Below are 22,192 nucleotides of genomic sequence, written 5' to 3' on the forward strand. Positions count from 1 at the left end.
AATGAAAAATATGTAGTACTGACCCCCATAATTTGGCCATTCTGCCTATTTTGAGTGTCAGGCAACTTCCTATGTCCAACATTTACGGAGATAAGTCGTGGTGGATGGCAGTACATCAACCAAAAGGAGGTTGGCCATTTCGTCTATTTCGTCATCAGTGGGAAATGTGTTACCAACAAAATATTCTTCCTGGACCTTCAATTAGTTAATTCCTGAAGAGTTTAGCTCTGGACATACAATTGCATACAAATCCGCTAGTAGCTCTACTAGAGTATTAGAATGAGCTTACTATATATTTTCATGACAACTGACATAAGTGTGATGCCTCTGTAATTATTGCAATCAGTCCAATCTTTTTTTTCCATTTTTACCAATACTTCCAGTCATCAGGCTTTGCCTCTTCACGCCACACATCACAAAATAAGTTTGTAAGTATTCTGAGAGTCACTTCATTTTCTGCCAGTATCATCTTGGGAGTTATTTCATCATATCTAGGCACTTTCCATTTCTTTACTTTTTAATGATAAGTCCGACTTAAACACACCGAGTTCATTCATGGGCACATCAAGGTCTTCCTCAGCCTTAGATATATCAATCAAATTATTGCCTTCATGTGTCCTAGTCATGACCTCCCTAAAGTGTTCCATCAAACGTTGCCTTTTTTCATCTTCTGTCGTTATAACAGATCCATATATCTCTCTCTCTCTCTCTCTCTCTCTCTCTCTCTCTCTCTCTCTCTCTCTCTCTCTCTCTCTCTCTGTCTCTCTCTCTCTCTCTCTCTTTTTTTTTTTTTGGAGGGATGGGTATATGCTTCTTTTTTACCCTGGTAGAGATTGCATTAATAATTATATGCACAATTATTACACCATAGCCACTACCAGAATTCATAGCTTTGTCAGCCTTATCTGCTATCCTGTCTAAATATTCTCTCCAGTCATTCCTGGCATTTCTTTTGACTTCAATATCAATACTGGAATACTTAGCGTGCTCAACCTTGTAAATTTTATTACTTCCTCAAAAACTTTCAACAATTAATTTCCATCTTTGACTCCTTTTTATGGTATCCCAAGTATCATTTGATATCTATGGTTTTCTTCTTGCAACTATATGTCCCAAAACTTCACTAGCAACTGAATGATATATGTTATTATCACACCATTCTTCATTAATTATCTGCTCTTTGTCTCTTAAAGTCTTTAAGACTGCAAATTGATTACATTCAATTGCAAAGGTATCTCCATGCTCATCTGTGCTCTCGGTATGACTAGTATATAACTCATAGAAAAAAAGAATTAAGTTTTAAATGTAATGGTGTATTTTTGTTTTTATGCAGTATCAGTATTTGATAAACATTTCATCATTTATACAAAACTTTATAGGCTTAAATGTGTGGATGATGAATTTCCCTTCTGGTCCTACATTTTTTTTTTTTTTTTTTTTTTTGGCAAACTCACCATCCTTGTAAGCTAAGAATGGGGGGGGGGGGGGGTTGCATGTTTTGGGAGCCATTGCCTTTCCCTTTATGGTCCTAGATTTGGTGGAGAGGAAGCTTGGGTACTAACCATATGTATTAACGTATATGGTTAGTCTGTAGGGCATTGTTCTGTGCTATGACATTGTCTGTCTCTTGCCTCGGCCATTCATGAGGGACCTTAAAACTTTTAAACTTTCAATTGTCAGTTAGTTTATGAATCCAGTTAATAAAAAAATTTCTGTTTTTGTTAAACTTTTTTAAATTTGATTTCTTTGGTTATCTTGTAGGTACCTGAGTGAGCAGTGTGGTGGTGCAATTTATGAAGGTCGTCAAGAGCACCTTCAGGAGCCGGTTTTGCCTCAGGAGGAAACTTCAATGAACTTAACTCCAAAAATTGTTTTGTTTTTTGTTATTATGATGTGCACCATGCTGCTGCTCTTATACTTCCTCTATGATTACCTTGGTAAGCTTTTATATTATTTTTTGTGGGTTTGGGCATTCTTTATATAGTAAATGACAGTACAGTATTTTACACTTTTCATGTTTTATTATGGTTAATGGTAGAAAACAGCTTTGGTGTTTTATTCCCTTTCTATTTACTAGTGGTATATTGTTTTATGACTGTGTTTTGCTCTTTCCTGTTTTTAATGAAGAGATCCTAAAAACCAACTGGAACAGATACATATTTTTATTCATGGTTCCCTTATTGAATTCTTTGTAAACTTCACATTTTTCCCATAAGAGCACATATTTTTGTTCACCGGAAACAGTTACTAGTTTGGATAGACGTAAAATTGCTCAGGTTAGAAGAAAATGTAACCCCCAGTTAGATATTCTTACCAAGATTGCCTGAATTGCATCCTGAATTTTATTTTTGTTGTGAAATCATTTGATTTCTTAATCTTAGAAAAAAATTTGAACAATTCAAGCCCTTGTCAGTATGATTATTAATTCTTGCCTGAAGGATTATTCTTGAATGAGTTAGAAATTGAAACAAGAGGAAGATAAAATTGAAGAAAAGAAGGGGGGAAAGTTTGAAGGAAGAAAGCTAATCTGCCAGGCAAAGAAATACTACTAAGAACCTTTGGTGTTCTCCACATGAGCCAGACAGGGCACATTGTAAGATATATCCCAACGAGTAAACTTATAGGATCGTTACTATACATTGGAAATTAGGTGTCGAGTTTGAAGGGTGAACTTTATAAATAATGTACTTAGAGAGGTTTCAGTTTTTATGTTTATATTTATTCAAAATTAAATGTTTGCTCATACATTCTTTTTAAAAATTATATCATCTGACCTGTAGTCTTTGTTATTGTTATAAAATTAGTGAAAAATAAATTTAATGTGTACAGGGTACTTTGATAAATAGCTGTAGGTTTTTGTAGTATATGGAGACTTTTTCATTGTTTGCTTAAGGCACATTTGTAGTGTAATTCTCTTAACGGGTGCATCTGATAGGCAAGAACTCTGCCGCAAAAGAGTAATTTATAAATGGCAAAATATTCATACCTATGAAATGTTTGGTTATACCATTTATTTATTGTGATGATTTTGATTGTATTTTTGTTATATGGATACATTTGTGATTTTTAAGATTTTTTAAACAAATGGTTCATAATAAAAACGTTGGTTTCAAGGTAAAGTAACTGTATAAGGTTAACTAAATTTTGATGAGAATTCTGTTTTTCTTCCAGTCTATGTGATTATGGCCATGTTTTGCATTGCATCTGGAGGTGCCATGTTTTCCTGCCTGGAGCCTTTGGTTTCAAAAATTCCTTGTGGAGCATGCAGGTACATAATATTTCTTGATTAAATATCATATCTTTTATTAATTTTTATTTGAAGTTTACCTTGCTTTACTAATTAGACTGCTAAACTCAGTGTTTTAATTTTTTTTTTAAAATTAAATGTAAGTAAAAGATATATTTATTGATACGCGGATACAAACTTCTAGGGCATATAAATGGGGTTACCCCTAATGTCAATTTTCTATGAATAGACAAAGAAAAAAAAACAAGGGTCCAGTTATAACTGTAATAGGTTACCAGGCAATCCCACTGCTGGACAGCATTACATGCTGCTGTTTGATGCTAGCTCCTCATCTCTCCTGGTCACCATTTTATTAAGAGGTCTTACCTCTTCGCTGTACAATCACCACTTCTATCTACTTTGGCTTACCCTTATAGTGCATTAGCACTTTGTGTTTATCTTTATCATTGCCACTAATTGTGTTTATCAATGTCTAGTTAGTCTAGTGTCATAAGGACCTGCCCCGGCCATGACGGCCGCCCTTGTGTCACTTACATGAGTTGGGTTGAGGTCAATCCAAATCCCCTCTGCCCCTCATAGGGTGGCAAATGATTTTCTGTGAAATTTCCATGTGAGTATTGTATGGACTGGCCATCCTCCCCATGGGAGAGATATCATTCCTGGTGCAGGGAATGAGGCAAGAGTGATCATTCCCCTTGCTCGTCTTCTGGTGACATCAGAGTGTAAGCTCTTTTCTACACAGATCGATATCCCCAACCCTGCTCTTTCATAGAAGGCTCCAGTTACAGAGGACGAAGGTCATGAATTAATTATTGATGATGATTCTGATTTTATGAATGTATTATCACTTGATAACCAAACCATGTACATAGTTATCACGTAATAGCCATGTACAAAGTGATCACAAGTCAATGCTAGAGGCTGATCCCTTTGCTATGGTTACTGCACTCCCTTAACCCAATCCAGTCCCAGTGTCCTTGGTCCCTTATTATTCTGATATGCATAGATTTTCCTCGCATCCCACTAGTGTTTTGAGGGGTGAGCCCTTTATGGTTGTGTTTATGCGGGATGACTTTCACTTTTAGAAGTATCTCCTGTAAAAGCGTTGAAAGTCTCCCCTCTTTCCCAAATGCGTATGGCACTTCTTAATGTCGAAACCTCCCTGTTACTTCCTCACAGACTGCTGCAGTAGAGACGCTTATGCTTTGGGTGAGCATGACTATTCTTTCTCCGTCTCCTATTCTCTCCATTCATAGAATGTTGTTAGAGAGAGGAAGGACGTTCAAGAAAAGCTTAAAGTCTCTTGTTGCAAGCCCCCTAAGCTTGAACTACCGGTTACCTCTAAACAAGAGCCTATTACTGAGATTCATAACCTAATTCCTATTGACGATTCTTCGGATAACCTTGTTGCACACGGTAATCAGCTTAGCTGATGTAGGCCCCCTCGAGGTTCCGACGTCAGGGCCGTAAGTTTCTCAACTTATGAACATCAGGAGGTTAATCTGCCTTTTGGATGGCCTAGATGAACTTCCTCACAGGAAAATGGCCAATAGGCATTATGTTATTGAAGTAATCTTTCCCCAATCTCGGGGCACTAAACAGGTTTAATGTGGCGCTCTCGAATCGAACTCGTGACATGCTGAAGTTGTTTAATACACAACCATGAGCCTCCAAACTCTCATTCAAAGCGAGCAGATCCTCCAAGTTGCCTCCCTTGGCACTTTTGTGCCAACCTCGTACTGAGTGTAGCTAGTGACAAACTTATCAACCTCCTCTCCATCATCTCTTGACCCGAGATACAGAACATGGTGATGGCAGCTATGTCTCCTATACAGGCCTATTCCTGGCTAGATCACTGGTCAGGAGCAATGTCTTGCTTCGCAGTAACAAACAACTTATGTAATGAGGACGTCTTGAAGCAATTTGATGGTCTGTCGAGATCTGGAACCAAAGTGCTGAAATTCCTGCTTCATCAAAGTCTTCCTATGGGGCAACTGCATTCTTAAAAGAGGCGATGCTGCCTTAACATGGTGTATTAAACAGTTGTTTCCTAGTGACACACACTGTTTGAGGAATTCCAACCTGGTGGGCTCCCCTTCTTTTTCTCCTTTTTCTCCTTTAGACATAGCTACTCCTATTGAGAAGGCTGTGAAAACAAGTCACACTTCTCTTATGAGGAGAGTTGCACCATCAAGGATCCCAGCCACTCTACAGCCCAAACCGAACTTACCATATGAACAAGAAAATCAGCAAAGGTGCCTTCTTCCTCCTACTGAACTCCAACAGTCTAGGAGACAAGATCCTCAGTCTTGTTTTTGCTCTAGAGCACATTCTTACAGCTGAAGATGTCTTAGCTGTAGGGGCTCCTGTTAGGGAGGTCAAATCACCCAAGTTAATACCAGTATGGGAATGTCCACAAAACCATTATTTTAGGTGGCATTTCTTCGGGGCTGATTCCTGGACTGTGGAAGTACTGCATTTAGGGTATCATGTCCTATTCGTAGACTATCCACCCCCTCTGACAATCCAACCATTGTATTTGAGAGGATTTGTAAAGGACCTCCTCCTACAAAAGGAAGTGTCAAAGGTGTTGGCCAAAGGAGCCATTAGAGGAAGTCTAAGACGGCTTCCTAGGCTTCCTCAGCAATCTCTTTTTAGTAGAGAATCGGGAGACCCATCACAGACTTAACCCATTTGAACCTGTTTGTTTTACTAACAAGGTTCACAATAGAGACTGGCTGCTGATTTTCAAGCTGTCAGTAAAAACGATTTACTGTTAACCATAAATCTGAAAAATGCCCACTAGCGGGTCCCTATCCATCCAAGATCCTGGAAGTACTTAAAGTTTCCCTTCAGATACAGGATCTTCCACTTTAAGCTACTGTGCTTCAGCCTTTCCACAGGACCTCGGGTCTTTACCAGGATCTTTGTCCTTGTCAAAGCCTGAGCTCATGCCATGAGCATCAGGCTTTTGAGATATTTGGAGGACTGGATTTTTTTGGTAAAGTATTGAGCCTTGCTTATAAAACACACAGATCTCCCTCTAGACTTCTGCAAAGAGCTAGGAATTCAGTTTAAGAAAAGTTCAGCCTCATCCCTCAACAGAACATCAGATATCAAGGCACAGAAATCAATTCGTCCCAGGCCAGAGCATTTCCATCTGTCATCAGGGTATTAAGACAAAGGAAAGTGGCAGAAGCCTTTTTGAAAGGGGGACCGCTCCCTGCTCGCTCTTGCCAGAAGCTTCTGGGACACCTCACCTCATTGGAGAAGCCCCCCAGATGCTGAAGCCTTGCTAAGGATAGGGGGCTTAGTGATTAGAAGCTGGGCTCTGATGAACGGTGGGAACTGCTTTCCCACTGCATTGGAGTCGTTGGTGGGAAGGGCTAACTACCCCCACTGACCAGTGTACACCCACCTTAAGAGAGGCAGCCCCTCTCTAATAGAGGACTGGTCTTTGCTGAAGAGGTGGATAACCCGGCTTGCTTCTTCTTTAAAAACTAATTATTATTATTATTATTGTTATTGTTATTATTATTATTATTATTATTAGCCAAGCTACAACCTTAGTTGGAAACTCAACCGAGTTCAGCTGGTACTGCTAGGGTGCCACAGCCCACCCTCCCACATTATCCACCACAGATGAAGCTCCATAATGCTGAATAGTTTTTAAAGAAGAAGTAAATTTTGGGGTGTGATTCAACTTCATACCCCATAATTTGCACCATGCACTAATTTTAGCTAGATCTCTATTAAGGGACTCAGCAACCCCAAATCTACATTCAGGGGATGGAATTGATGCAAAGAGAGTACCATCATCTGCATATGCAACAAGCTTGTTTTCTAGGCTAAACCACATGTCATATGTATATAGTATGAAAAGTAATGGGCCAAGAACACTACCGTGTGGAACACCAGATATCACATTCTTATACTCACTATAGTGCCCATCAACAATAACTCTTTGAGATCTATTACTTAAAAAATCAATAGTGATGCTAAGAAACGACCCACCCACGGAAAGCAAGGGCCTCATGATTAACACGGTCAAAGGCAGCACTAAAATCCAGGCCAATCATACGAACTTGCTGACCAGAATCAAGAGATTTCTGTACAGCATTGGAGATTGTAAAAAGGGCATCACTTGCTCCAAGGCCTTTACGAAAACTAAATTGTAAACTAGGAAATGGAGGATTACCTTCAGCAAACCTATTAAGACGTTTTGCCAGAAGACGTTCAAAAACTTTAGATAATATGCGAGTTATGGAAATTGGGTGGTAATCAGTTGGACTTGAGCCTACCACAAACACATTTACATTGTGGGGTAACATTACCAATTCTCCAACAAGTGCTAAAAGCTCCTCTTCTTGCTAACATGCGCAAAGTAACAGATAACTTGGGAGCTAAGAAATCTGCAGTCTTTATAAAAAACAAAGGGAAAATACCATTTGGGTCTATACTTCCATAAGCATCAAGGTCCATCAATAGAGCTTTAATTTCACGAGATCGAAAAGCTAAACTAGTTAGTTTAGCCTCAGGTAAACAGGAATGAGAAAGATCAAGTTTTTCATTACTCTATTTACTGTCAAAAACATCAGCCAAAACGGTTGCCTTTTCTTTTGGACAGTGTGTGGCTGAGCCATCTGGTTTAAGTAAAGGAGGAAGGTGTGGCATCTACACCAAAGAGTGCAGATTTAACCGCTCTTTTGATGACCTGAAAACTCTAAAGGACCATTCTACTGATGCTCTAAAACAAAGTAATTTGGGTGACATGGAGAAATTGCAAATCCTTCATGTCTCTCAAATTCCCATAGAAACTAATTATGATGTGCTGTATAAATCATTTCAATATTATGGTCACATCGAAGAAATTTGAACGGGGCTTGAAAATGACTAATGGGATTCATGGGTATCATTTGATAATCATAATGAAGCATTCAATGCAATTAGTGATATTATGAATATTAAAATCAATAATTTGCGATTGGGTATCTAAGGATCTAGATGTATACACACTTGCAGATTGGATTGATAAAGGGGTAGTTGTACCCTCTCAGAGAAAGCCAAAACCACCAAAGTGGCTTATTGCTCAGTCAAAAGGGAGTATAGGAAATTATTTTAAGATATGTAAATTTCTTCAAAAGAAAGTAGGTACCATCGCACCAGGACATATATCTCATTTTGGAAAGAACATTTTCCTCATAAGTGCGAAATCAGAAACACAATCTGTTGTAATAAGCAATTTAAAGACAGAGAATGATGACATAAAGTTGGATGTGAAACCCCATGGAAACTTCAGTTATGGAAGGGAGTAGTTTTCAATAGAGACTTTTATGAGTTTACAGAAGAGGAGATATTAGTCATGTGTCCTTTAACTGTGTGGAAAGTGCATAAAGTCCCAGGAACGTCAATGATTATCCTGACTTCCCAGGATGCTAATGTGCCTTTCCACATTTACATAGAAAATGAACGGATTAAAGTTTGAACTATTAAGCAGAAGCCACTGCAATGTTCCAATTGCTTTAGATATGGGCATCCATCTAAAGTTTGCAAGAACAATAAAATGTGTAGTACTTGTTCCAATGTTTACCATGGAGAATGAATACTAGAGGCCAATTGCATAAACTGCAATTTGAATCATAAATCCACTGATAGAAGCTGCCAGCAATATAAGTTAGAAGAGGCTGCTCTCAAGAAATCCAGTATCGAACACATAAGGGTGGGGCATGCCAAGGGTCTGTTGAGTAAATCAACAAGTTATGCAAAGGTATTGAAATCAGGAGGAAAAATGAAGCAGGAGACATCCACTCCACCTATTACTGCTAGTATCCCCCAAAAAAGGAATTCGCTATCTGATAAAATTATGCATGATAGGGCAAAAATATCACCTAAGGCTTTGCTCACCTCTATTAAACCTTTGTCCCCCATTACAAAGGATAATACTAACCTATCAGGCTATATCTTGCCTGATTTGATGAAGAGGTTTCAAATAAAACCGAGTTATCAGGTGCACTTGTAGTGGGGAAAACACCAAAACCTGATAAAACAACACCTGTTAATAGGGAAAGAGAGACTCCTCCATCTCTCTCACCCCCATCCATTAAAAACGCCAAAGTTATTACATCAAATAGATATGATGTTCTGCCTGTTGATATTTCAGATCAATAGGAAAACTTGAATCAATCAAAAATTCAAGTTGAGGTCCACCATCCCCCACAAGAATTAGTTATAAAGAACACTGAAAAGGCTAATGTAAAGCCTAACTTATCAAGAACCACACTTAAGAAGCCTACAGAAAATATTGTTAAATCAAAAGCTGTCAATAGGAAGACCTCATCTAAGATGTCTTCCAGAAACTAATACATAGTTTTTTCTTCCATTTTGCAATGGAACTGTCAGGGTTTAAGGGCTCTAATTAAGCTCTTAATTCACGAGCATTCCCCCATAATTGTATGTCTACAAGAGAGCAAGCTTGATGCTAATACTCCTTGTCCTTGGGAATATGTTAGCTATAGGCCACCGCATGATCACCGAGTAGGGAGCCATGGCGGAAGTCTCTTATACATTCGTCAAGATGTTCCCCAAATATCTTTGTCTATCTCTACCCTCTGCATGCAGTGGTTGTACAGATTGATATAGGGAGAAAATACACAATCTTGCCTCCAAATGATAACATCTCATATGATAATTTATTCGAGGTGACTCAACAACTCCCACAACCTTTTCTCTAACTAGATCTTAATAGTAGGCATCCCTTATGGGGTGATGTTTTAGCAAAAACCATGGGCAATATTATATCATTAATTGTGGAGAACGAGGATGTCGGACTCCTCCATACAGGAGAGCCCATACACTTTAGAGTTCAGGCAGGTACCTTGTCTTGCATTGACCTATCAATTGCAAGCTGTAACTGTCATCTCGATTTTAATTGGAGAACATTAGATGATTGGCATACTAGTGATCATGCACCAGTCATTATAAACACCAACAAAGGTCCACCTTTACAGAGATCACCATGATGGAATCTTGACAAGGCGGACTGGGATAGATTTCGGGAGCGAAGCAAAATTGAAGGAAATGCAGAACAGTTTGAAAGTGTTGATAATGCCATAGACTTACTTAATGAAACTCTTTATCCAGCAGGAGTCAGCTTCATTCCCAAAACAAAAGGAATATTCAAATGATGACCAGTCCCCTGGTGGTCTTCAGAACTAACTGCCCTGCACAGAGCCACAAGGAGGTCATTAACTCGATTGCACAGACGCCGCATTGAGGAGAATTTAATCATATACAAGAAATGTAGAGCACAGTTCCGTCGGGCCATGAAAGAAGCTAGGTGCCAGTCTTGGGTGTCGTTTGTTTCCTCTATTAACAGTAGAACACCAACATCATATGTGTGGAGGAAGGTTGAAAAGATAGCAGGAAAATTCACCCCAAACCCACCACGAGTGTTGAAGGTGAATGGTCAGTATGTGACTGGAGCAACCGAAGTTAGCAATGCCCTGGCTGATCATTTCTCAAATGTATCATGCAAGTGTGAAGCAGCTCCTGGTCACCGTTGTAGGAGTATTGAAGAAAAGAAAATTTTAAATTTTGCAACAGGAAGGGAAGAGTCATACAATTATCATTTTACTGAAAGATAATTTGATTCTGCACTTGCTATGTGTAACGATACAGCTCCTGGACCTGGTGGAATTCCCTATGCAATGATTAAACATGTACCTGTTAATACCAAGTTATTTATTTTAAGCATTATTAACAGAATATGGCATGATCATAGTTATCCAAGTGTTTGGGAACTAGCCATTATTTTTGCCTTTTTAAAACCCGGTAAGGATAAGATTTTAGCAGCAAACTATCGACCAATTACAATGACATCTTGTTTAACCCTGGATAGGTGTGGTGGGTTGTACACGACCCGAGGTTTAAAAAAAAAAAAAAAGTCTTTTTTGCCATAATTTTTCCTCCGTATTAGTTGTGAGTGATATCGACCTGCAAGACCTCAGTTCAGTATGCGCAGCAGTCGGGTGAGGACGCATTTCATCCCAGCTCTTTTCCTTGTGCTATTTCTGAGATACCCTCGGGTCGAGCTCGACCCATCAATACTTAATAAAGGAAAGTTGTGTAATATCAAATTTTTATATAATTATCGAATGTGCAGTAGTGTTTTGGCTTACATGTATATGAAAAATGATTGTTATAAAGTGTTTGTGAATGTCTTCTACCCCGTATGTTTTTATAGAATAGCTCCAGTTTTTGTAAGTTTGTACCTTCATGATAACTTAATTATGATCATTATTTTATTAAATTTAATTACAAAATAATCTATAAACTTCATTTGTTCCGTAACTGGAATACAAACCACGCTTTTTAAATATTAAACTTAGCCGGTGAATATATAAATAGCTGACGTCTCCGACGGTCGACAGATTCCAAAAACTCGCGAGCGATTGCCATGAAGGCTGCCGGGTGTGCCCACCAGCGCCGACTATCGGCCAGATACCGCATATACTTCTCAACCAAACCAGTTCTTCTCTGTCGGTGTTAAAGACAACACTGGTTCCGCTCGCGCTTGACCTCGAGTTTTCTACCGATTGGTGAAGTACTTGGTTTTGGTTTTGGTTTTATTGCTTTTGCCGTGTTGGATTATTCAATACTATCTTCAAAAGAAATGCTTTTGAAAGGAGAGGAAAAGTTTTTGCCCTTGCTTTTTTAATCTCGCTCTGGTTTTTCCATAGAGAAAAGATGGCCGACCCTTCCCTCAGTGTACGGAAGTGTGTTAAAGGCTTTTAGTAATTATTTTATCACTTTATAAATTATTGTTGATATTTATAGATTTACCTCTATATATTTTATATCTCACCCGCCTTTATTAGGCCTCTTCGATTAGCTTTCCATTTATACTAAACACCGAAATAAATTTTATGTTTTTGTTTATATGCGGCCTTTACCTATTCTTTGTAGGCGGTCCTGACTTGGAAAACGAAGTTAAATAACGTTGAGCCCTTTCATTTTTTTTTATTTTTGTTTAGATAAAAACAGTTGCTCTGTAAGAGTGATGAGATGAATATTTTTAGAAAATATTTTAAGAAATTTATTCTTTGAATAGTCTTTGTGCTGTTTTTCAAAGATGAACTAACGTTTGGTTTATTTATGCTACGCAGTTTGCGCTCTATCGTTACGATAGAGAAAGAGAGAATCACGGTTTCACTTTGCAGAAAGAGTAAATCGATTTTGACGTTTTGTTCATTCTTCTTTCAAACTGAAGTTTTTTAGATACTAATTTAAAGGAACACGTTAATTTTCAATTTCTTAGTCCTTTCAGTTTTTTCCTTTAGTCAAATAACCTGTTATTGACGAAGAGTGAGTGAGCCATTCTCTTGTGAGTGACAAGAGAGAGAGAGAGAAAGAGAGAACGATCCGATCTTTAATCTCGTCCCAAGTCTCTGTACAAGGAGTTTGGGAGTGAGTAACGTTGTTCTCGATTCAGATTTTTACTCTCGTCCCAAGTCTTTGTACGGGAGAGAGGATAAAACGTTTTAGTTTTTATTCTCATCCCAAGGCACTGTACGGTGAGAGATTGAAAACGTAGTCCTTAGTGAACTAGTTTTTAGTCTCATCCCCAGTCACTGATCTTTTTAACTTTATATATTTCCGTTTTATTCGATATATATGTATATGTTTATTGATTTTTGCATGTGTGTTTCATTTTGTACTAATGTGCTTACATTATATGACTCATTTCGCAATTCTAACCTTTTGATTTAAGGGAGAATTGCATGCTTCAGGTAGAAATCAGCTTTATTCATGTCTAATGTGAAATTATTTAAAAATGCGATATCAGTGAAGAAAGTGCAAAAAACATGTTCTGTGTTGCGGAGGGTTCGTTTGTTCGTGCTTGTCGCTTGCCTAGTCCGAGACCTCTTTCAGGCTCCCCTGCACCAGGGAGAAGGAATGTCGTAGGACCTAAGGGAGTGAGGGGTGTAAACCAACGAACAGACGTTCCCTCAAAGGTATCAGACGTTGCTCGTCAAGCACGTCCTTGCCATAAGACAGGAGAGACGAAGTTTCTCCTCGTCTTCCGATGATTCGTCTCTTTAAAAGCCTGGGCATAATGTTTCGAGACGGTTGAAACGTTTATTAGTTCCTTCAGAACAAGTTCAACGTTCTAGCTGTAGTCATCATGAGAGTCCCGTTCATAGCGATGACGTTCATGTACAGACGTTTCTGCCACAGACTCGACGTGACGTGGAGCGGTAAACACCGTAGACACAACGTGACGTCGAGTGTCAGTCACCGTAGTCACGATATAGCATCGATCAGCAGTCACTGCTGTTACTACGTGACATTTGAACGTCAGCCACCGCAGTCACAGGTTGATCCGAAGTTAAGTGTTTTGCAAGATGTGCTGTTAAAGCTTTCTTCTTTAATAGAAGCTTATGATCCTGTTCCTGTGCGAAAGGATCCTTTGCTTTTTGTACGTCACGGTTCTGGGATACGTGATTTGGGTCTTCAACCTTCTAAACGAGCTTTGTTACGCCACGCTGACGTTATCCCTAGTGACAGCTTTTCTGTTAAACGAGATGCGGAGCATAAATCTCGATGTAACTTTGATCGCTTTGAACGTCAGCCACCGCAGTCACAGCGTGACGTTGAGCTGCAGACACCGCAGACACGACGAGACGTTGAGAGGTAGACACCGTAGACATGACGTGACGTCGAGGGTCAGTCATCGTAGTCACGATATAGCATCGAACAGCAGTCACCGTTGTTACTACGGGACGTTTGAACGTCAGTTACTTCTGTCACGACGTGTAGTAGAATAACATTCTCTGCAGTCACAACGTGACATCGACCCTCCAACTTTAACTTCTGTTCATATACAAGTTGATGTAGCCTGTCAGGCTTTTCCTTCACGTCATTCTGAATATAAATCTCCTTCTCGCAAGACTTTAGATTTATCAGATGATGTGCCTTCTGAAGAAGTTGATGACCCCCTTTCAACTAATGTACCTTTGGGGAGTCATTCAGAAGAGGAATATCCTAGGGTGGTCCAACAATCCCTTGTTTTATAATTATGAATTTCTTTAGTGAAATTTTGTCCTACTCGTTTTGTAACGGCTGCTCTGCTGTCTGAGTTTACTCTTGGCATGACTTTCTTCGACTCCTACATTTACAAAGTCAGTTCTCTCTTGTTCTTCCAAGAGAGCCATGCTCTTACTGGGAGACTGGTTGGAATCCAGGAGAAGTTTAGGAAAGTCTGCCTTTGCTTTTCCTCCTCCTTAATTAGCTTCTCGCTCGAGCGTCTGGTGTGACACAGGAGAAGTTCTCGGCTTGGGAGTACCTGCCTCTGCCCAGGGAGACTTCTTAAGCCTAGTGGACTCTCCTCGTCGTTTAGCCATGAGACGCTCCAAGATTTTATGGTCTGCTTCAGAGCTAGACCATCTCCTGTTAGGAGTTTTTTTTCGAGCGTTTGAAGTATTTATTTGTTGGATTGGTCCCTGGGAGCCTTAAGTAAGAAGGTCTCTCCAGCTGTCAGTGTATTGCTGTACAATTATGTCATGCATGAACAAGGCTATCAGGGATGGCTCCAATGATCTGGCAGCCACGTTCACTGCAGGAGTACTTAAGATGTAAGTGCGCTCAGTGTGTTCATTGTCAAGACAAAGTTCACAATGAAGACTACCAAATCTGTCCTGGCAGCAGTAAGGGAAGGCGACTGGATGGTCTCTCTCGACCTTCAGGATGCATACTTCCACATCCCGATTAATCCAAACTTTCAACAACATCTGAGGTTTGTGGACGGGAAAGTAGTGTACCAATTTCGAGCACTGTGCTTCGGCCTCATTCCTGCTCCTCTTGTTTTTACAAGGCTCTTGCAAAATGTAGCAAGCTTTCTACATTTTTTGAGGATTCAGAGCCTCCCTTTATTTTGACGACTGGCTAATCAGGGCGTCGTCATTAAATCGCTGTCTGGAGAGCCTCTAATGGACATTAGACCTAACCAAGGAGCTAGGTCTCATAGTGAACGTAGAGAAGTCGTAACTTACAGTACTCCATCCCAGACTATTCTTTATTTGGGAATGGAGATACAATGTCGAATTTTTCGGGCCTTTTCGTCTCCCACAAGAATGGAACAAGCTCTGTTAAAAGTCCGTCACTTGCAAGAGAAAAACAGTTGCTCTGTAAGAGTTTGAACGAGCCTTGTGGGAACTCTTTCATCGCTGGAGTAGTTTATCTCTCTGGGGAGACTCAACCTTTGCCCTCTCCAATTTCACCTAAACCATTGGAACAAGGAGAGGGGCTTAGAGAGTATCTCTTTCCCAATCTCCAACTCAGTCTAGACATGTCTGACTTGGTGGGACAGCAACATCAGACTTCGAGAAGGTCTTTCTCTTGCGATCAAGAACCCAAACCATGTGTTGTATTCAGACGCATCGGATTTGGGTTAGGGAGCTCCACTGGACAGTCTGGAATGCTCGGGTCTTTGGTCCACGGATCAGAAGGAACTCCATTTAAGGCAAGTAACATCTCTCGTTTGACGAGATTTGTGCAAGGAGAAATGAATGTCTTGGCGGACTGCCTCAGCAGAAGAGGAAAAGTCATCTCCATGGAGTGGACGTTGCACAAGACTGTGTGCGAGAAGCTATGGATGACATGGGGTCAACCCACCATAGATCTTTTTGCGACTTCACTGACAAAGAGGCTCTCGACTTACTGCTTTCCAGTTCCAGATCCAGAGGCAGCCCACATAGACGCTTTCCTGCTTGACTGGTCTCACCTGGACGTTTATGCCTTTCCACCTTTCAAGATCCTAAACAAGGTGCTGCAGAAGTTCACCTCTCACGAAGGGACCAGGTTGGCGTTGGTTGCTCCCCTCTGGCCCGCGAGAGAGTGGTTCACAGAGGTACTTCTATGGCTGGTAGACGTTCCAAGAAGTCTGCCGTTGCGGATGTATCTCTTGCAACAGCCTCACGTAAAGAGATTTCATCAAAGCCTCCCCACGCTTCGTCTAACTGCCTTTAGACTATCGAAAGACTCTCTTGAGCTCGAGGGTTTTCGAAGGAGGCAGCTAGAGCGATCGCGAGGGCTAGAAGATCCTCTACCATCAGGATCTATCAGTCAAAATGGGAGGTATTTAGAGACTGGTGCAAGTCCTCCTCTATTTCCTCTTCCAGTGCCTCTGTAGCGCAGATTGCGGATTTTCTGCTTTATCTGAGAAACGGTCGCTCCCTCTCTGCATCCACCATTAAAGGCTACAGAAGCATGTTAGCTTCTGTTCTCAGGCATAGGGGTTTCGATCTTTCTAATAACAAAGATCTCCAAGACCTGCTTAAGTCTTTCGAGACTTCCAAGGAGCGTCATATTTCGACTCCTGCTTGGAACTTGGACGTGGTCCTACAGTTCCTTATGTCAGACAGGTTTGAACCATTAAATTCAGTCTACCTGAAGGATCTTACCCTCAAGACCCTTTTTTTGGTGAGCTTGGCTTCGGCTAAAAGGGTTAGTGAGATACATGCTTTTAGCAAGAACATCGGCTTCTCCACTAATAAAGCAGTATGTGCTCTTCAACTTGGTTTTTTGGCCAAGAATGAACTTCCGTCTCGTCCTTGGCCTAAATCATTTGAAATCCCCAGTCTTTCTGAGATTGTGGGGAGTGAAGTTGAAAGAGTGCTGTGCCCCGTTAGAGCTCTTAAATTTTATTTATCCAGAACTAAACCGCTACGAGGTTGTTCAGAGGCTTTATGGTGCTCCGTTAAAAAGCCCTCTTTGCCCATGTCTAAGAATGCGTGGTCTTATTTTATTAGACTTTTGATTCGGGAGGCACACTCTCATTTAAGTGAGAAGGATCGTAATTTACTTAAAGTCAAGGCTCATGAAGTTAGAGCGATAGCAACTTCAGTAGCGTTTAAGCAAAATAGATCCATTAAAAGTATTATGGACGCGACCTTTTGGAGAAGCAAGTCGGTATTCGCTTCATATTACTTGAAAGATGTCCAGACTCTTTATGAGGACTGCTACACACTGGGACCATTCGTAGCAGGGAGTGCAGTAGTGGGTGAAGGCTTTACCACTACATTCCCTTAATCCCAATATCCTTTTAATCTACTCTTGAAATTTTTAATCTTATTTTGGGTTGTACGGGAGACTAAGAAGTCTTTCGCAATCTTTTTGATTTGGCGGGTGGTCAAAATATTGTTTCTCGAGAGCGCCCAGATTAAGGGTATTGATGAGGTCCTGTTATAGGGGTGTTCACCCTGGATATAGCAGCTCCTGGGAGTCTTTCAGCATCCTAAGAGGATCGCTGGGCTTCGTGAGGATAGCGGACTAATGAGGCAGAGTAATTATCAGAGTCAGCTTCCTTACCAGGTACCTATACTTAAGTTTGTTTTTTTAATAGTTGTCAAAAACTCTTGAGCATATACGCCTTTATTGTTTTAATACTGGTCTCTACCCACCACCATGGATGTGAATCAGCTATTTATATATTCACCGGCTAAGTTTAATATTTAAAAATGATATTTTCATTATAAAATAAATTTTTGAATATACTTACCCAGTGAATATATAATATTAAAGGCCCTGCCTTCCTCCCCGATAGAGACCCTACGGACTGAGAAGAACTGGTTTGGTTGAGAAGTATATGCGGTATCTGGCCGATAGTCGGCGCTGGTGGGCACACCCGGCAGCCTTCATGGCGATCGCTCGCGAGTTTTTGGAATCTGTCGACCGTCGGAGACGTCAGCTATTTATATATTCACCGGGTAAGTATATTCAAAAATTTATTTTATAATGAAAATATCATATTTAATAGGGGTATTACTTTCGGCCTAGCTGAAATGACGAGCTATTAAAATTTAACGAGGGTTTACTATCCACACCGCTAGTTAGTGGGGGTAGGGGAGTGTAGCTTGCTACCCTCCCCCCCCCTCTCACACACACCTGTGCTTGAGCTCGCTTTACTTTTGGCTCGGAGCGAGAACGGTTATTTCCTCTCTCTCTCCTCGCCTATTTTGGACTGCCATTAATTTTTGTCTTTTAACTTGCTTTTTCTTATACTTGTAAATATATATATATAAACATTCTTAATGTTTATGTATATATATGTGTATAGAAATGTAGTAAGTTTCCTTTTCAGTGTTTGTGCGGTGTGTGTGATATACGACAACGACACTTGCGTAGTAGCAAGGCCAGCACAGTTCAACTTCATGGGGAACGGCCTCTCCCTCTCTGGTCCATCGGTCTTCCCGTCAGCATATATCTGTTAACTCGGCTACCGCCGGGGATTCATCATCACCTGGATCCTCTTCATTCAACTATTGTCTTCGCCTTTTCCTCTTTTCCTACGGGAAACTTGGATTCAGAGCGAAGGGAATGTGGCCTTTTATAGATTGACTACGGTCTCTCTCTTCTCGAGGTCGTTCACCTTTATTACAACAACGTACTATTGCGAAAGCTCCTTTCCCGTGTGCGGGTTAGGTTGCTCTTCCGTTTGTTTGTCTCAAATATTTTAGTGAAATCTAATTGTATTTTAACTTTTCAGCTTTCTCCGTGGGGAACACTTCCCTTTGGGGGGTCAATGGTTCTCACTATTAGTGAATATTCTTAGATGATTTAAATAATTATAATTCTGTTTTTATTACAGTTACTCCGCTCCCCCCTTTCTCCCGTGGATGTCATCTGGGGAAGGAAGGGTGCATACTTAATTCTTATTTTATGTTATTCCCTCGGGGTTCCTCTTCGGAGTTCCTCCCTAGGGAAGTTTTGTTAAATAATTATTTGATTTTATTTTCTCAGTTAACTATGCAGTTTTTCTTCGTTCGACTAAAGAGTGCCAACGAAGCAGAGCTGTTCTATTCATGCCTGGGGAATCTGCTGTCGCTGCTGTCCCTCAGAGGACGTCGTCATGGTCGTCATCCCTTCTCTTAGAAGTACTCCCGTGACAACATGGCCAGCACTTCAGATCATCTTAGAACGCTAAAGGAGGTTCGCCTCCAGGAGTTGGACAACTTCCCTTCCGAGGAAGGTTTCCTCCCCAGCTGTGAGGTTGTTTTCTCCCTTCAGAGGGAGAACTTCCCATACCTTAAAAAAATTTCATCGCCTCCGACTACAGTTGCTGCCCTTCGGCCAGACTTCTCTCCCCCCTTGCTGAGTTTCTCTTTCTTCAGGGGTGGAGCACAGTCTTGGCAAGTCTCTTCTACGAAGTGTTCACCTCTCTCGTTTGCGAGAGAGGCCACTCATAGAGACTCCTCTTTGGAGGATCGCTACTGCTAAGGTCAGCTTGCTGATCCACCGGCCCTAAGGGGCATCATCACGAGTGTCTTCAAGTTTCTTCTACGAAGTGTCACCTCTCTCGTTCGTGAGAGAGGCCACTCTTAGAGACTCCTCTTGGGAGGATCGCTACTGATAAGGTCAGCTTGCTGGTCCAGCGGCCCTAAGGGGCGTCATCACGAGTGTCTTCAAGTCTCTTCTACAAAGTAGTCACCTCTCTCGTTCGCGGGAGAGGCCTCTCATAGAGACACATCCTCGGAGGATCAAGCAGACCTTCCAGTGACCTACCGATCTACCAGTGCAACCTTGTGTGGGAACGTAGTCCTTTGGACTTCGGTTCTGGACTCTGACACGGACCTTTTACGGTCCCATCGGTGGATGCTCGCCCTTCCAAAGGGCACATCCCAGTTCCTGATCGTCCTGCCAGCTGACCTACTGATCTACCAGCGCAACCTTGTGCTGCAACGAAGGACTTCGGTCCTGGACTCTAAAGCAGACCTGCTTAAGGTCCCATTGGTGGATGCTCGCCCTTTTTTAAAGGGCACATCCCAGTTCCTGATCGTCTTGCCATTGGGCAACCTACCAGCTGACAATCCAACCTACTAGCGCTACCTTCGCGGGCGCGCTCACCGATATTCTTACGCGCGCGAGCGCCGACGATCTTCCGCGGGCGGGAACCGATGGTCTCCCGCGACATTCTTATGCGCGCAAGCGCCGACGATCTTCAGTGCGCGGGTACCGATGGTCTCCCGCGCGCACACTGCTATCTTCGCGCGCGAGCGCCGATGATATTCCACGCGCGAGTACCGATGGTCTCCCGCACGCGCTCGCCGACATTCTTGCGAGCGCCAACGATCTTCCGCGCGCCAACGATCTTCCGCGCGCAAGTACCGATAGTCTCCCGCTCGCGCGCCAATAGTCTTCCGCGCGCCGATAGTCTTGTATGCGTGCGAACCGCGTGCCAACAGTCTTGTACGCATGCACGCGCTGACAATCTTCCGCACGGGGGGTGCCGATGGTCTCCCGCGCGCGTGTCGATGATTTTCCACGCGCGCTAGCGCCAACAAGCGCACAAGCGCCAATGCTCTTGCGTGCGCTTTGTAGTCTTGCATGCGCGTGCGGCAACAGTTCCGCGCGCACTACTAACTTTCTTCCCCGTGCGAGCGGCTAGGGTCTCCTGCACGCGCACCAACAGTATTGCGCATTTGCGTGCCCTTCTTTTGCGCGCGGGCGCTGATGGTATCCTGCACGTGCGCCAATAGTCTACCGTGCAAGCGCACCGACGGCCTTACGCGCGGGTGCGCTCCGACAGCCTTCACGTGTGCGCGCTCCAATAATCTTGAATGCACGCACACAGCCTTCCATGCCCTCCAACGGTCTTCTACGTGCGGATGCCGATGGTCTTCCGCACGCATGCGCCAACAATCTCCACGTAGTACTCTCACGCACGCGCCAATGCTCCCACTCTTGCGCAACCAGTCACACGCTTCAGTGCATTCTAGGGAGAATGCACAAAACTACACAGTGCCCTACGGCGCAACAGCGATCTTCCTCACTTTACTGTGCCCTCCTGCGCAGTTACGGTCCCCGGATTCATACGCCAGCTCTTGCCAGATATTAAGCACCAGCATCATCCTGTGTGCCATCGCTCCAGACTCACCTACACACTCGCGCGATTGTCAGTAAAAAGGAGTAAAACTTTTTTTGGACAGGTCACCATTGCCCCATTCCTCCGCGCAAGCACATAAACATTGCCACCGGGAAAAGAGGAATAAGGCTCCACAGAAGGATTCAAGATCCCGAAGATTCCATCCTACAAGGGAATTGAATCGGGGAATCCTTGGTCCCTGTCTCTTCTAAAGTTTCTTTTTTCCTTTACAGACCAGTGGCAGCAAACAGGAAAGCATCAGCAGACTGATCCCTAGATCACGGTTTGCTGATGGCTAGTTCACAGTTTACTGATCGCTAGGTCTCCGATCACCAGATCGCCAATTGCTATCTCAATGCTGATCTGTGACCTCTAGTCCCACCAATGACTAACGATCTCCAATTGCTAGCATTTCCAATCATCAATTGCTAGTCAATAACCAGTCATCAGCTTGCTGATCACTAGATCACCGATGGGCAGCTCATCTTTCTTCGATCATTGAACTCAGCTCGCTGATCTCTGACCAGCCCATTTTCAGCTTGCTCATCTCTGACCAAACAGGGGGGATCATAATCAGCTGGCTGATATCGAACTCACTATTGGCGCACAGACCACCGATTCATTGGTCATCGGTTATTTGCCAGCAGTTCGTTACTCGAACTTACTAGTCAACCGCTTCCTGTAGTTCCTAGATCAGAAGTTATACAACATACTTCTCGCTACTGGCCGTTTGCCATCGCGCTAAAGTGATCGGTAAACGTTCGACAACCCTCATCAACGGCTTGCCAACAGGGAACTACTTGCGAGCACTCTCCAACTGCACAGTATCCACGATACCCAACGGTTAACCATTGATTAACCTTCGCCAGATTAATTCTATTCTAAGGAATAGCATCAATCCCATCAGGGCGCGTGGTAAGGCTAAGCGTGGCCTTCCTTCTAAAGAAATTCTCTCTCAGAGAAGAATCCTTGCACTGGGTATCGCTCCTGCTCCTTTACGACACGAGTCAAGACTCCAGCGTCGA

The 22,192-nt window shown here is 42.1% G+C and overlaps 1 protein-coding gene and 1 pseudogene across 4 annotated transcripts in view; one reads left to right on the plus strand and one right to left on the minus strand.

The window, feature by feature from the left end:
- Nucleotides 1-22,192, minus strand: part of LOC137650100 (signal peptide peptidase-like 2B) — a 407,178-nt gene that overhangs the window by 245,222 nt on the left and 139,764 nt on the right. The window lies entirely within an intron of this gene.
- Nucleotides 1-22,192, plus strand: part of LOC137649860 (signal peptide peptidase-like 2B) — a 190,560-nt pseudogene that overhangs the window by 151,914 nt on the left and 16,454 nt on the right.

This window comes from Palaemon carinicauda, chromosome 11 (assembly GCF_036898095.1).
Source record: "Palaemon carinicauda isolate YSFRI2023 chromosome 11, ASM3689809v2, whole genome shotgun sequence".
Classification (NCBI taxonomy): Eukaryota; Metazoa; Arthropoda; class Malacostraca; order Decapoda; family Palaemonidae; genus Palaemon; species Palaemon carinicauda.